The 12373-nt window shown below is 41.7% G+C and overlaps 1 protein-coding gene across 1 annotated transcript in view; it reads right to left on the bottom strand.

Moving 5' to 3' along the window:
• Window positions 1-12373, bottom strand: part of LOC140688318 (uncharacterized) — a 136633-nt gene that overhangs the window by 37184 nt on the left and 87076 nt on the right. The window contains exons 8-13 of the mRNA XM_072946943.1: window positions 10578-10699; window positions 10081-10141; window positions 9825-9922; window positions 9323-9547; window positions 3079-3278; window positions 2649-2775 (exon numbers count right to left, since the gene is read on the bottom strand). The gene's annotated coding sequence lies outside the window, so the exon portion shown is untranslated. The remainder of the gene's footprint in view (window positions 1-2648; window positions 2776-3078; window positions 3279-9322; window positions 9548-9824; window positions 9923-10080; window positions 10142-10577; window positions 10700-12373) is intronic.

Below are 12373 nucleotides of genomic sequence, written 5' to 3'. Positions count from 1 at the left end.
ACCCCTTTCTGCCCTCGGGTGCTACAATGCCCTTTTATGCCCTCCCATCACAGGGCAAGAGCAGCCGCTGCAGAACCTTGCAGGGCAGCACTGACAGGACTGGACAAAGGGGATCAGAGCTAAACAAAGCATTCTGATGACACGTGCTTGTCACTGTGTCTCTTTACAGATGTAGATATATATAGAGAGAAGTGGGGTGATATTGCTCAAAGTCACACAGCTAATAAGTGGCAAAGTATATAACTCTGCTCCTCCCTCCTGTGTGACGCCCAACTGGGACAACCACAGGGTTCTCTCGTGGCTGCCTGAACAGTCTTTTCCTATCACTCATGACACACAATAGTGTCTGAACTTAGCCTGCATTTGCAGCATCTTTTCCCTCCAGTTTCTCAGGAACAAGGCTGTTCGGGCCTGTATGAATTCCGGCTTCCTGAAATCTCCGTGCTCAGGCTGCTCTTGCCTGTGCATCCGGCCCGCTGCTCAGAGGCTCTTCCTCCCCTGCAGGAGGACGTTTCTAACCTTCACAGGGACACAACCTCAGGGGAGCTCTCCTCTCGCCCTCAGCATGGCAGGTGTCCCAGGCCTCATCCCGAGCAGCCCCGTTAGGACGGTGTCTGCCCAGCTCTGCTAGTCAGATCAGCAGCCTCAATGCCAGGGATTATACCCAGGTCACACTGCAAACCTACTGCCCGCCTCACAGCCCCCAGCCAGCAGGTCACCTGGAAGTCACAGCAAGTGCCCCACCCAATCCAGAAGTCTCTTCTTTTGCCAGCACCACTGATGAATGGTTTCCAACCTTCGGTCAGTTTCGCACAAAACAGCACCTTCTACAGTGAAACGGGTGGTTTTTCTTCTGCACCTCATCCTTACTGGAAACGTAAAGGGAAACCAAAAGGCCTTTTCTCAACCCTTTTCTGATGACACCCTCCCACCCACAATACTCATATGCTCAAGAGTTTGGATCCACATGATTTTCTTTCTCTTAGGCTAAGTGGCTCAAAAAACTAAGGGATTCTTTCTCCTTTGAGGGTATTAGCACTCAGTTTCTCGGCTTTAATCTGTTTTTGTCTCTCTCTTCAGTGACCCTAGCAGTTGCCACCTCTTACTCCCTTCAGCAGCCTCCCTCCCAACATCTAGTCTAGGAAATCAGCTGTGATGAGGGGCACGGGGGCAGTCACAGAAGATGCAACTAAGGCACAGAGAGGCTACATAATTTGCCCAAGAAATCACTTTGAACCACCAACAGAGTGTGTCACGTCCCTCTGTTTAACTCTAATGCTAAGCAAGTTAACTTTTTGTAGATTATGTTTATAAACAGATGAGGTATGAAAATACATACAAGGACACACATCAACTCTAAGATATTCATTAACTCCACTATTTTGTTTCTATTTATTTTATTTCTATTAAAAAATTAAGAACCCCTGCAGTCAATATAGCAAAATGTTACTGGGTTTTAAATCCAGAATATACAGGGGTTGTGTCATTACTCATTCTTGTATGTATTTTCACAAGACAAAATGATTTGAAAGTCTCTCTCCCCGCCCCCTACTCACTACTGGCTCTCACCAGAGCTCCCAGACCACACATCTAACAGCCTTTCACTTTACCCACAGCTGAACTCATCAGTTTTCCCCCAGAACTCCCTCTGCTGCTTTCCCTCCTCAGAACACAGCAGGACCATTATTTAACTCATTAATCCACCCAGAAACCTGGGCCTTACTCCATGCTACCTTCACAGAAATCATTGATCCTTTCCTCTTTACCATCTAAACATGCCTTCAATCTGTTCGCTTTTACCCACTGACCGTCCCACCGCTCAAGTGGAAGCCAACAACACTGCCTACCTGGACTCATGAGTCTCCCAAGTAGCCCCACAGCCACTCTCCCCTACTTGAGACAAATGTGATTGTGTCTCTCCCACGCTTTTGGACTCATTTCAGACCCACTGTTCTTAGAAGAAACTTCAATTTCTTCACCTGGTGAAGGTCTTTGCCATGAAACTGTCAGCTCAGGAAGGGCAGGACACACCCTTGTCCCTCGGCTCCACCATCTGGCAGAGCATCAGCTTGGGAGGATTGAGTTCTTAGCAAACTACTTCACTTATCCATACAAATCCATGGTAGATTAGAAAGATTTTAGATGTTGAGCTCGACTATTAATTTGGGGATTTTGCACTGGCAACCTGCAAGTATATATTCTAATTATTGTGTCTTCTTAAAACCATACCCAGATTAAAGGAGTATTTGTGGAATGTCTTCGGAGTAAAAGGGACTGTACTTTTACAGATTTTATGTTTTAAAATATGAACAACCCGGACAGGGTCAAAAATAGTACCGCCTCACAAGTGACAGAAGACAGGTGAGACGCATATAGCAACAGGTCACAAAGATGGTAAGAGCAAAGTTGTTTCTCCAACCCCCGAAAAAATTCCTCCAAGAACTGAAAACTCAGAAATTTGAAAGTAAAATACTATCATATAAAGAAAGAAAATAAATAATCCTCTTCATCAGGGTTTCTAGATCTGACTGCAGAGTTATTAGCAGGCCATGCTGAATCCTAGCACAGAAAAATCAGATGGACTAGTGGTGAGTAAGTTCCAGGAAAACGGCAGTAACTCCTCCACTTGAAAGAGGACACACACTCACTTGTTCAAGGTGATTGTAAACCACATTCTGCAGAAATTCAGAAGATTCAGGCACCGCTTCTAGATGGTGATGACACGGAAGGACGGCTTGGATGCATGCTTCTAACTGAGTCACCGGCATTCTTACACTGCAGGGGGAAATGGAGGCCCTCAGCCAAGAGCACAGTTGTTCCTGTCATGTATCCCAGGCCGTGCCTCGGGGACTCAGTGTACTGTAGCAGTCTGGCCCCAGGTGAGGACCCGCAGCGTGGCCCAAGCAAGCAGGAGGGGCACTGTGCTTGAGAAATCCCATCCCCCATGGGGGCAAGAGGGGCTGGTGGGGTTGTGTGAACCTATAAATGCTCATAGAAATACACCTGCATACATTGAAGTGATAAAATTAAAAGTAGCAGGCTATTTAACAAAATTTCAATTGTCAGTGTTAATTTTACCATTCCATTCCGCTTGTCCCCTGCACTCTGAGACAGGCTTAGGCTCTCTCACAACTGCAGCTCTGATGCAATAGTTGTGAAGTTATTTTACTTTGCTGCAAGTGTCTTCGCTCCCAGTGTCACTGTGACTGTCGTCTCTTAACACAGTCAGATATCTTCCTGGATCTCTCCCTGAGTTCCTTGCTCCTGCTTCTCAGATCCTGAGATAAAGAACAGGTGAAGGCACATGACTGGAAAAGTCAATGTGGACTTGACCAAAGTCCTCAGTGACCCCCTAGGTGAGTGCTGCCCACCCCTTACCTTCGATTCTCAAGGTTCTGCCCAGGGTGACATCCAGCCAGGAGAGAGTCCTGGACCCTATTAAAAGCTGTGTGGCTTGGGTGCAGGGAAAGCTGCAGGAGCTGGTTCCGTAGCCGGTCCCATCCACACCTCTGCTCCTCTCTCTCCCGAGGCAGCGCTGCCAAGCCCCCAGGCTCCCTGAGCTTCTGTCTTTCTCTTCTACTCTACTTCAAGCCCTTTTCCTCTTCCTTTATTCCCTGATTATCCCTAGCTGGAGTGATTTTTCTATCACAGAATCTGAAAAAATTTCCTGCAGCTGAAAAAGAGGTGCCAGAGGTCAACGCGCATATGGTGGTTCCTGAATAGAGCCCCTGGTTAGGGGGACCCTCACCAACACTCATGGGGCATCAGGCATGTTGCAGGGTCGACCACCACCAACAAGAGTTTGCTGTGACACCAAGGCACGCACAGCATCCCTGCTCACTAAATTGTAGTTGTAGTCCTTTATTAAGAAGCAAAAATAAAAAAATTGCTCATGTTTCTTACTAAAATTATTTATGAGGGAGAAAAAGAAATTGTAATAGAAAGAACAAATTTCACTCCATGTTAGATGTGTTCATTTGGCTTTAATCCTGTACGTTGTTTTCTAGGCTCAGACTTGCTATCTCTGCACCTTTTGTAAAAGAAAGTTGCCTTTAGCCTGAAATATCCAGGAGGGTCTATTCTCCGGGCTCTGATCTTTAAGAATATTTGCTCTTCTACACTTATGTATAGATGGCAAGTTGTAAAATAGTGAATAACCTTTCTTTTTTTTGGAGGTTTTACAGGGGCACCATAATTTGACCCACATGGACAGCTGCAGGAACAAAGGATTTCAAGGACAAACAATTCATACAGCAAGAAGTTTGCAACAACCAGCCACATCCCCGCCACTTTTTAGTATAAAAGGAGACTGAATTCTGCCCTGGGGAAGAGAGTTCTACTGGATAACAATATGCCATTTTCTGGGTCTGCCAGCTTTACAAATAAAGTCTCTTTTCCTTACTCCAACATCTCATCTCCCGATTAATTGGCCTGTCATGCAGCAAGCAGAACGAGTTTGGACTTGGTAACAAATTGACTGCCTTAGAGGTAGTATGTCTCCACTGTTTCCTCATTTCCAGTATTTCACAACCTATCAATTTTATATGCTTTTTAACAACATGAACAAAAAACCTATTACAAGGAATTGATTCCACAGAAATAAAATTATTTCTACTCCTTCAAAACTTTTTTCTTTTCTATTTTATTTTGTTTTGCTTATTGAAAAGAAAATAAATTCAAATCTTTTTATTTCAAGTATTTTTATAACTAGATATTGTAAATACTACAAAGATATTTAAATTGCAATAAAAATTGTTCATATATTAGTATAAAGATATATACACAATCAATGCAGATTAGGAAAGGAGTAGATATTTACTAAAAATCCACTGCACATCCAGTCTTTTACAAGCATATCCTGGAATATAAGCTCTATTATCCAGGGTCCCCCACCCCCAATCTCACTGCGGAGTCCCATAGTAATCAACTACCAAGGCACCAGCATAGAACCATGAGATCACTATTTTAGGTATAAATGAGAGTATTAGCTCTTTCAATTCTAAAACAGAAACCTTAAAATAAATACTGAACTTACTTACAGATAAACAAATTTGGACACAAAAAAGTACAGTTTCTCCCCAAATTCACAAAGATAATAACTGGTAAAGGCAAGATTTGAACTCATCTGCCTTGAATATAAAGCTAAGTTGGAAATCCCCTTCAACTGTGGAGGACCAGCAGCACAGCCTGTCACCCTATCTTTGTTCAGATCTGGCTTTAGACAGCCTGAGACAGCACCCCTTCCTATGGAACTCGAGGGCAAACAATAACAATAAGGATTTTATATTCAGTAGTTTCTTAGGTCTCAATTATATAAAGTGTCAGCAGGTCAGCAGAAAACTCTGGGAAATATGAGTGGGTCCAGAGCTTTTTGCTGATAAGAAACTCAATCTATCAGGACAGAGTGACCTTCCCATGAGAGGCCTCATGGACATAAACTAAAGGCAACTGAGCAATGAAAACTAGCAAGAACATGGAACTCAAGCAAGAAGGATCCCTACCATCCCCTGCCCAGTTGCCTCTTCACCTTTGTGGACAAGACGGCAGAAGGTCCATGTTCTTGTCCAAGTTACAACATCATGGATTCTCACCCATATAATATTACGACTCTATGCTGTCTTAAGTCCTTTCCAACTAAAATATGATGACACCAATATCTCAGCGGAATGTCTATGTCTCCACTTTCTCTCTTCTATTAGGAGACTATATCTATGGCCACAAAGCCGAAATTCAATTAAAAACACCATGCACGAAGCCTGGTGAAAGTCTGTGTAAGAGACATTGTTCTCAAGCTCAGTGAGTGAAAACTCAGAAAAAGTGGTCCTTATCCCTCTGCAAGTGGAAGGTAGCCTGATTGTGTGTGTGTATGTGTGCACACGTGTGTGTGTAAATCAAATACAATGTATTCTGGGATGTGCACAGATTTTTTTTATGTTACTATCATTTCATGAGGATGAGCCAACTTTTAAAGTAATTTGAATCTACTATTCTGAGAGAGTCTCAGGATCTTTTGGTGGAGGATGGGAAAGGGGAAAGGAAAGGAGGAAAGAAGTAAATGAAGCAAAGCTGTAAGTATACTGCTAGGGAAAGGCAAGACATTAATTTTGTTCCTACTTGCATCACACACAAATTAGGGACTGGCTTTCCCACATGTCTTGTCAAGCACTGAGTTGCAGAAGAACAGGTGACAGCCCATTTCTCACTGAGCTTGTGACTGTACGTGGCATCTTATAGACACTAATTATTTAACCTGATCAAACAATCTAGCAGCAGGCTGTAATTCTCCTATTTTGAGAGATAAGAAAACAGGAAGTGAAAGACGGTGTATAGCTTGACAAAAGTCAGAGGACAAGTAAACTAAAGAGGATGAATTCAAACTCAGATCTGAATGCAGAGTCTGATCTTCCCACTCCGAGGGCTGGAAATTCCTTAACACACAGGGTCCCCAGCTCCTCTGCTTTGTTCCTGGCACCAAGCATTTCCCATGGCGATATTCTCCAGTTCTCAGACACAGCGCTCTGTGCAGCCAATAACCTCCATTCGACCTTGATCATCTACCTGTCACGCCCACCAGGCTTCACCAGGCAAGAAAGCTGGCTTTCAACTGCATACAAAGCCACCCCTGTTTTATCCTGGACTCTTCAGCGGCTTTTCCAGCGTAAACACAGCCATGAAAGTGCTCACAGTTTGTACATGAGCCACACTGCCTCTCTCCATCTCTGTCCCCACCTATACTACTTTGCTATGACCATTTTGAGAATCTTGGAAACAAATTTTTAAAAACAGAAAAGAAAGGATTCTGTAACAAGTACTTAATACTTACAATTTTAAATGAGAAGTTACAAAGTGAGTATTTACAAACCGAATCTGCCTTCCTAGGTGTCAGTTTTAACAGTTAAAATATACAATAGCAAAAAATTCTGACTTAAATAATTAAGAAAAACATCAACAATAATCTGGAATAAACTCTAAAACAATGCCCATGTTGTACATGGAGGAAGTACAGGACTGTACTGTGGGGTAAAGTAAGAGGTGTGAAAGTAGAGACATCAACATTTTGTATGCAGGAAAGCAGTTTTGTAAAAATGTACGTTCTCCTAAAGATAATTCAAAAGTACTAAAAAATCCCACAAGAGCACTTCTTTTTTTTTTAACTTGAAAAATTATATTAGAATTCTTCAGGAATAATAAAGTCATAATACTAACCAAGAAAATTTGGGATCGAAAAGAGAATCAAAAAATCGCACTGTCAGATATTAAATAAATGTTTACAATATGTAAGATATAGTGCTAGTGTAAGAAAGTAAGATTGATAAAAATAAACCATGAGCTCAAAAAGAGACTCTAGTGTACATAAGTATTCTTTACAGGTGGGATTTCAAGTTAAAAAGCAAAGTAGGAATTCAATAATTGTCTTGGGACAATCAGAGAATCCCCTGGAAAAAACAAATTCTATTCCAGTCATAATGACCGCAAGAAAAATTACAGAATGTGATGTGAATATTAGAAAGTACTAATAACAGCGAATATAATTCTTTGCTCATATTAATTCAACTTCTCTTCACTATAACAAGTACCATCATCATCTCCATCTTAGAGATTAAAAAAACCTACAGAAGAAATTTATACCATTATAAGAAAGTATTTCTAAGAATAATATCAGGAATAAAACCCAAAAAGAAGACATTTACAATCTTAAGATTATTTTGGGCCACAACAAAAATGAATCTACTGAACAAAATGAAAGGCAAAAAATGACAAGGAAAAGCTCTCTGATACATGTTGATGAAGACAAGGGGTTAATGTTCATAATATACATAGAGCTGTCACAAAGCAACAAGAAGCTGCCTCACTTAAATGTGTGCAAAGGACAAAAGAGATCATTCACTTTTTAAAAGTCAGATGGCTAATGAGTGAAAAATGCTCAATACCTCACTGGTCATCAAGTGCAAATTAAAACAATGAAAAAGTACTTTTGCTCATCATATTGGCACATATTTTTAAAAGATATTCTAGCTAGTGTCCATCTTTGAGACAACAAACTGTGAGCGATCTTTTGGAGGATGACATGTCAATGGATATGTAAACTCTGAAAAACGTGTGTACACACAGGCTGAACTCCACATTTTGGAATCGTTTCATTTAGAAAAATTCAGTTCAAAAAGATGTACTTATCAGAGCATTTACACAGCACTGTTTACAATGGTGAGAAGAAAAGCTGAAGTGAAATCATATCCAGCGATAGAGAATTGGTTACATAAGTTATTCTACATCTTTTCATGCCCCACAGGAGAAGGAATTTCTTGATTCACTTGAAAGGAGCCTGTGATTTATGTAGTTGTCACATCCAAGGACTAAATTTCCAGAAAACTTAACGAAAATAATACTCATACAAGATCACAGGAATGTTTGTATAAGAAGTATGCCAGTCAAACACCCTTTCTGACAGTGGAAAATGGAGAAAACTTAAGTGTCCACCATCAAGACAATGATGCGGTAAATCACGGTGAGCTGTGGGCACTAAAGTTCCGGTGTTTCGGCGTGGTCCAAGGCCTTGTCCACAGTACGCTCCCACGAAAGGTGTCCTTACACAAGAGACCAAACCTGCATATCAGGAAAACCCTCTACTCTATCTGAAAGTACCGGGTGAGTCTGGAGAGAGAGGACGTCTGTGATATATACCTGAGTGAATAAACCGAGCTGCAGAAAACATATAGTATGGCCTTATTTTTCAATAAAGCATATATACACACACATAGACATAGATTTCTCATATACGTGTATGTATGTGTTTATTTATATGACATAGGCATAAAGGTCATGAAATATATACTCCACATTGTCAGCAGTTTTTACTCTCAGGAATAAAGGGGAAGGGATGTAGGGGACTTTCGGTACCACAACAGATCTCTTTTCAGAATTTCAGTTAAGTATACTTGGAATTTAAAAGTTTATTTAAGTCCAAAGTAAAATGGACGAGGACTCCACAAGACAGAATGCTATACTAGTCATTAAAAATCATGCCAGGGGAGATAGAATATTGTAGAAAAATGTGTAATAAGCCGAATGGAAAATGGAGGTCTCCACACAGTATACAGGCACACATTGCTCGCTGGTTTTTATGACAGAGGTAATACACACTGATGAAAAGAACAGAAAATAGATGTTAATGTGTTAATTATTATCTCTGAGTACTGGCACCAGGATAGATCCTTTTGACCCTTTTTTCAGACATTTATATTAAATAAACACTATTTTTCAACTGAAAAATGCATTTTTAGATGTCTAGTACCACACATTGGAAAATTACACGAGTACTTACAGAAACAAATAACTAGGAGACACCGCAGCAGCGTCACAAAGTGTAGAAAGGGCGATCCTGAATAACACCGCGCAGTTACATAAGGACCCACAAAGTGAGAGCACCTGCTGTAACAGGGCGCGGCCCCCTTCCATTTGTCAGATGTGTCTTCAGGGCTGAGGCAGTTCTGAGCACGGCCAGTGTCAGTGCTGGTGTCTGGTTGGATGCCACTGGAGGTGAGGGCACCTGCAAGCCGAGAGGAAGAACAGAAATCATCCTCTGCTTTTTCTCTCTTGTTTCTTTGTTACTTTTAAAGAGAGGCGGAAATAAGATAAACTGGATCTTTCCTACTGAAATTTCAGTAATGAAACCATTTTTAAAGTGATCACAACTTATATTCTGCCTATGACTGTCTTTTCAACAAAGCATCATATTTATAAAATGTTAATTAACTCAGTTAATTAACTCCCTGTTGAAACATTCTAGTAAAGAGCATGAACTGCAGTATGTAAAAGAACCACACCTGCAGTGACTAGCTCAGCTGTCTTGACGGCAGTGCAGTCAGCCCCCACCATCCCGTGGCCCTGAGCTCCTGATGCTGGTAAGAGAGCGCGCTGCTGCCTCAGATGGAAAGAAAAGGTGAAAGCATTTTCAGAACCCTACAGCACTGACAAAACATAACTGATAAATCCCAGGCTCCTTTGAGGCTGTCATTTTCCGTTTCTGGCCAACACCCGTCAATGAGCAGAACCACCCCATTCCCGAGTCATGGGACTCACGTGGGCAGAAGTTTTGGAGAAATTTCCAGGTATAGAATGTAAACCAACTATACATAAAACTCTGAAAAAGAAAAGATGCAATAATCTGATTTTGGAAGACACTAAAATATTCTCCTAAGCCTTAGTACTTGGAATGGCTGGGCTTCTACTAAGCCACTTATTTATTTCACAGCCAATGAGCATCTCCCACAAACCCTGTTTCCCTGTGTCTGCTGGGAGCTTCAGGCACATTGATGTTGTCTATCTTATAAGTCACAAGGCAGAGGCGTGTGTCTCACGCTTGCAACTCTCACACAGGCTCAACTCCTAGCCTCACTGTATGAACTTGGCCCCATTTTCTCACCTGTTTATTTGGTATCTGTTCTTCTGTAAGCTGCCTGAAATGCTTATTGAAACAAGTCAGAAGAATGAGTGGGTAGAGAAATGGACAGATGGACAGGTGAGAGATGGGCAGAAAAACAGAGGGTCTCCAAGAGAAGGGGAGCAATCAAAATTACCTATGCAAAACCCTCTTCTAGTCAGGGAAGGAAACCACCACGGAGAAGTGTGAAGAGGCAGGTTGCTTAGGACTGTTTCCTGGATTCCATGAAAAGTCACACCAAGAGATGAGAGGGTAGAACTATAAATAATAAAAGAAAAAATTCATGCATGTTTGAAAAATATATCTACATTATGTACTATCTAAAGAATAGAGTCAAATCAGCAAGGCCCAATAACAAAATCCTTGGGTATTTACAGAAGTGAGAATCCCATCTCCAATCTGCAAGGCATCCCTTTGGAGCACTGAGAGTCTACACGGTGCGGTCATAAAGCCATCACCGCAAAAGCGATGCTATCCTGCACTTACGAGGAAAGAGCAGCTGTGCTCGGTCTGCCTACACGTGTCTTTTACACCCCTCAGCACCTCTACGGGGGAGGGACGCCTAGCGAGCCCCATCTCTGCAGGACAGAAAACAAGTCCAAGAGAGGCTAAGCCGACCTATCAATTCTCCATCTCACAGGACTTGTCACTCCAGACCAGGACTCGAACTCGGACCCACGTTTGTAACCACAGTACTACCGTATTTTATGTGCTTTTTGTGTGTATAATACATTTGTTTCTGGCATGAAAGGGTATTTAATAAATGATCGGTTGTCTTGTCTATCTCATTAGCTCACAATCTTTATATTTTTGAATTGTACTCTTCCCATGGAGAAAGGAACGGAAAGAGCGGGGATCAGAATGAGGTGGGGCTCCATTCTTTATCTGTTGCCTCATCTCATCGAAGTCCCCAAACAAGGAGATAGAGCAAATGTTCTCGTCATCATTTAAAGAGAGGGCTCCAGTGATGGTGACTTACTCAACTCCAAAACCAAGTCTGGGGGAAGGGCACATGCAGCAACGAGAGCAGTATCACCTGTAGGAAGGCAAAAAGAGCTCAGGGGATGGCTCAATGGGTCAGCCTGATTTCATTTCAATCGATAATACAATAACACACTCTAAAAAATCTAGCATGCAATGGATTTGCTCTTTCTTGACATCTAGCAAGTTTCCACAACTCACATGTAACATTATCACGAACTAGTGAAAGGAAGAGTCCACAGACAAGGAAAATCAATGCCACAGGCAGGCTGAAACACAGGCTGGAGGAAAGGAAGGGAAAGGGCATAGTTAAGAAGAGGCGAAATTCTGGGAAAAAGACATCATCACAAGGAATCTCAAGCATCATCCAGCAATCATATAATCATTCTTTCAAGGGAGAGTTACTTAGGTCCTATTTTGTGCAACATTGTACAGTGGGCGAAGCAAGAGCACAGCGTCCATGGTGGCAGCAAGTTGCGGAGCTCCAATACACTTCTGATCCCGGTACCTTGCACACTTGTCCTCAGTATAAAGGCAAAATATATAGTAAAATAATCCAATGTAAACTCTATGCAATGCTGAAAAAAATTAAAGAATACCTAAATACCTGGACAGACACACCACGCACATTCCTGAATCAAATGACAGCATTCTTGGGATGGCAGTGCTCCCCAGAGCGATCCATATATTCAACGTGGACTCGATCACAATCCCAGTGGGTTCCTCTGCAGAAACTGACTATCTGCTGCTACAATTCATATGAGAATTCGAGGATCTCAGTAACCAAACCGTACTTGAAATAGAAGAAGAGTTTGAGAGGACATGTAATTCTCAATTTCAAACCTTACGACTGTATCTCCAGGTGAGATTAGAGGCCATTTTTAAGTTATAATTGTGTTTATCCTTATTTTCTAAATTCTGTACAACGAATATACCTGTTAGAATAAGAAA

This window comes from Vicugna pacos, chromosome 22, assembly GCF_048564905.1.
Source record: "Vicugna pacos chromosome 22, VicPac4, whole genome shotgun sequence".
Lineage (NCBI taxonomy): Eukaryota > Metazoa > Chordata > Mammalia > Artiodactyla > Camelidae > Vicugna > Vicugna pacos.
Note: the sequence above shows the minus strand (reverse complement) of the source record. Positions and strands in the feature narration are given on the sequence as shown.